Genomic DNA, 4366 nt, shown 5'->3' with positions numbered 1-4366 from the left:
TGACCATTTTAATTGAGCATATGAAAAGCAAAAGGTGGGAAATTATCCCTGCAAAGAGATTCAAGAGCCAGGTCAAACTATAAAATTTTGAGATGTACAATGGAATAAGGGTCTGAGAGAGATTCTCCTAAAAGCCTGACAAAAGATTCAGAATTTTCCTATCCTTACCAATAAGAAAGAGACCCCCAAATTTATAAGCTTATTTGGATATTGGCAATATTACATGCCTCACCTAGGACAAATTTTGAAACCCTTATATAAAATTACTAGGCAAAAATATGAATTTGATTAGGGACTTGAGTGGAGTAAAGCTTTTGAAGAAGCAAAGGCTCTAGTTTTATGGCCTATGCAAAGTAACCCAGTGGAATTACAAGTGACTGTATAGGATGAATAATAAAAATGGATTTTATGGAAAAAACATCAAAGCTGAAACATACCCTTAGGATTTTGGTCTAGGAAACTCTCTTCATCTGGAGTTAAATATACCCCTTTTGAAAAGCAGTTGTTAGCTGCAGATTGGGCTTTAGTAGAGATTGATCAATTGACTTTAGGCCATGAGGTAACATTAATGCTTATAATCCCGATTATGCCCTGGGTAATGAGTACCCCAGTTTCTTACAGAATTGGACATGTACAGGAGGCTAGAATAATTAAATTAAATGGAAATAGATCTAAATAGATCTAAAATAGGCAAAAGTGGAGTTTCTGCTTTATATGAATCTATAGTAAACATAGATACTGAGGGAAATAATACACCTCCTGAACCCCCTGAACCAAAGCAACAGTTGATACAGTTCTTGGTAAAATAGAATGAAGAATATTATGGATTAACTGAAGAACAAGAGACATGCATTGTTTACTGATGGGAGAGCAAAATATTTGGGCCAAAAAAGACATTGGAAAGTGGCAACCTATAACTCATGTACTAGGAGGACTTTGGAAAGTACTGGGATAAGTGGAAGTAGGAAATATGCTGAACTTATGGCAGTACATCAAACTATCAAAACAGAACAAGGAGGACAGTGTCATATATTCACTGATTCATGGGTGGTAGCTAATGGGTTAGCTTTATGAATGCCCATGTGGAAAAATCAAAATTGGGAAATTCAGGGCAAACAAGTCTGGGGCAAAGAGTTATGGGAAGATACATGGGACATGTCTTTGGTTGTGAATTTGTCAGTTTTTTATGTAGATGCTCACATGGCCCTCACCATGCCAGAACATGAATACAGTGCAGATGCTGATTGATCAACAAAGATTGCTACTCAACCTATTGTCCCTACTCTAACACCAACTGATGATCTGGTACTAGCAAAATGGGTCCATCAAACAGCCAGTCATTTACTGGTCTGGGCCACACACCAGTGGACACAAGACCAAGGTATTAGTATTTCTCATTCATTGTTAAGTCATAGAGGAATGTTATATATGTCAATTGGAAAAGGAATGAGATATTCCTTGGTTAGCAACAAAGGGAAAAGTATCAGCCCAAATTTGGCAAGTAGATTATATTGGACCCCATCCCAAGACAAAGGATGCAAATTTACATGTACTTGTTTTGACACCTATTCAGGTGTACTTGTGGTTTGTTCCTATAAGAATGTGACCCAGAAAAATACTTGTAAAACCCTAGATATCATAAGTCTATTTTATAGAACCACAATGAAGATCCAGAATGACAGTGGCTTACTTTTCAAAGGTAATGAAATGAAGAGATATGTCTATTGAGCAATATAGAATAGATATATCATAGTCTATAATATCCACGAGCATCTGGGTTAATTGAAAGAATGAATAGATTAATGAAAGAACAGTTAAGGAAGTTAAGTTCTAATAATTCTTACCAACATTGAAAAGATAATTTGTTCACTGCTTTAAGTAATTTGAATAATAGACCATTGGGAAGATGTACACCTCCAGCAAGAATGATGACCCCAAAACTGCAAATTAGAAAACAACAAATATATAAGATCCCAAATATTGTATATTGGACTGTGAGGACAGATGTCCCAGCACCATATCCAGGGACACCTGGTATGGCAGGATATAATTTACATTGTTTAGAGGACTTCTGGTTAGATAGAAAAGAAATAAGAAAAATCTCTACTGGAATATATATGAGAAATCCCTAAAAATAATTTTGGATGGAGATTATTTAAATCAGAATTAGTGGCTAGAGGAATGCATGTATTGGCTTGAGCAAAAGATTCTAATGATCAAGGAGAAATTATTGTGACATTCCAAAATTTAGGTGAAGAACCCATCCAGTTCTGTAAAAATGATAGAATAGGTCAAGTAATTATTATTCCTTGTGAAACAATATCCCTGGTGAAAACGAACCCTCCTTCCAACATAACTAACAGAAGAATTGAAGGGTTGGGTTCTACTGACAGAATAAAATTGAGAACTAAAGTATGGGTAAAATGGAAGCCAGATGATATTCCAAAGGCTGCAGAAATTATAGCACATGGGAAAGATAATACCATAACTGCTATTTGTTCAGGAGAAGATGATTATCAAATTGTAACCTTAACTCATATATTCTACTATGAATGAGGCTATGAGAGTGGGTTCATGGACTTCAGAAGCATGGTTGACCACCTACCCTGCTTCTGGTTATAGTCTCCTTGTTTCTTTTTGACTTTTTGTTGGTTGAACTTGTTTGCTTGATTTGTTTTCTGAGGACTTAGTACCCTCCACCTGCAGATACCTGATTGCTTAGGCCAGGTGTCACCCCCTGTCCATGGCTGTGATGTGTCACCCTTGAATCTGGTATCCACCAAGCTCTGGATGCCAGCTAAAGAACTCACCTCTCAAATGGGACCTCTTAGGGCAGGGACAGTTTTATGTACAATTTCAATAGAAAGTAGCTATAAGAAGATACTTTTGCCCCTTACAACTAGATTTTAGGCCCCATTCATTTTAGGGGGGAATGATGGGGTGCTTGTACTCAAGCCTCACCCTAAGATATTATTTTATATGTTTATTTTCTGTTATCACTGTTACAATTCTGTTGATACCAGTTGCCTCACCAACCTATGCAATGAATGTGAAAGATCTTGGGGCCATTTGCAATGGTAACTTAAATGGGAAGATCTTTCCCATTCATTAATAGGCCCATGTGACATGCTTAAATCACATAGAAGTCTAAGTCACATGGGGTGTGAGGAACTTTCTGCACTGGTGGAACAATAAGGATGAAGAAGAACTGGGAGGAAATTGGTGAGAGCAGTTGGGGGCAGAGGAGAGAGGATACAGGCAGGAAGACACAGCTAGGCTTGTGAGTGTTTGCTTGTGAAAAGGCCCCAGGAGTGGGGGAGTGTGGAATGGCTTTGTCACCTGCAGTGCTAATGTGTATTGAGTTCTTGGCTACTATGATGGATTTGGCTTTCTGGTGTCTGAATAAATGTTTTTGTTCTGCCTTCTATATGGAGAGTCTGTGATACTTGGCAATTCAGAACTATGCTGGCATATTTAGAGTTGCCCTCAGTGCTATGAATATTACCTGGGTGATACAGATGCTCAGATGGAGTGATTCCACACTCCCAAGCCCTCTACTATTTCCAAACATGGAAACTTGATGAAAACTAAGTCCTAAAGAGATCTTTTCATTATTAATTTCTCCATATTTTGAAGAATGAAGTCATTATAAGAAGTCCAGAAATTATTAACTTTCTTACCTTGAGGAGGAGAGCAAGAACTCCAGAGGAAAAGGAGGATAGTTGAAATTCCTGCATTACTATTCTACCATTGTTCCAGGACAAGCTTTTTAAGCCAAATCCTGAATTTACTTTTTTCTACCTTCTATTTCTATCTAGGCAATATACTCTGATGACAATATATTTCTTTTGTTGCCTCTATTGGTATCTGCCCAAAAGCTCTAATGAAACCAAAGCTGTAGTCCCTGGATTTTTTCACATTACTTATCTTCTTATTTAAAAAAAAAAATATTATCATGAACTTGACAGTGTTATTTTTTCCCATATACAAAGGACAGAAAAATAGGATTGCTTAAGAAGTCATGAATCTACCATGTATCATGTGTTTTAAGTACATATCAAATTTACCATGGTAGCACCAACAATGCCCTTCTTGGCTGTGTCTCCTTCTGAACTTCTTGCTCCCTGAGTGTATTTTAAAACAGGAGTTCTTAGCCTTTTTTGTGTAATGGTCCCATTTGGAAATCTGGGGAAGCCTATGAAACTTCTCAGAATAACGTTTTCAAATACATAAAATATATAGGATTATAAAAAAATTGTATCTAAGAACAGTTATTTCAAAGCATTTAGATATTCAAATTAAATACTTAAATTCAATATTTAAAAATTCAATAAATTCAATAAAATTCAATATTTAAAAACTGAAA

This window comes from Notamacropus eugenii, chromosome 1, assembly GCF_028372415.1.
Source record: "Notamacropus eugenii isolate mMacEug1 chromosome 1, mMacEug1.pri_v2, whole genome shotgun sequence".
Classification (NCBI taxonomy): Eukaryota; Metazoa; Chordata; class Mammalia; order Diprotodontia; family Macropodidae; genus Notamacropus; species Notamacropus eugenii.
Note: the sequence above shows the minus strand (reverse complement) of the source record.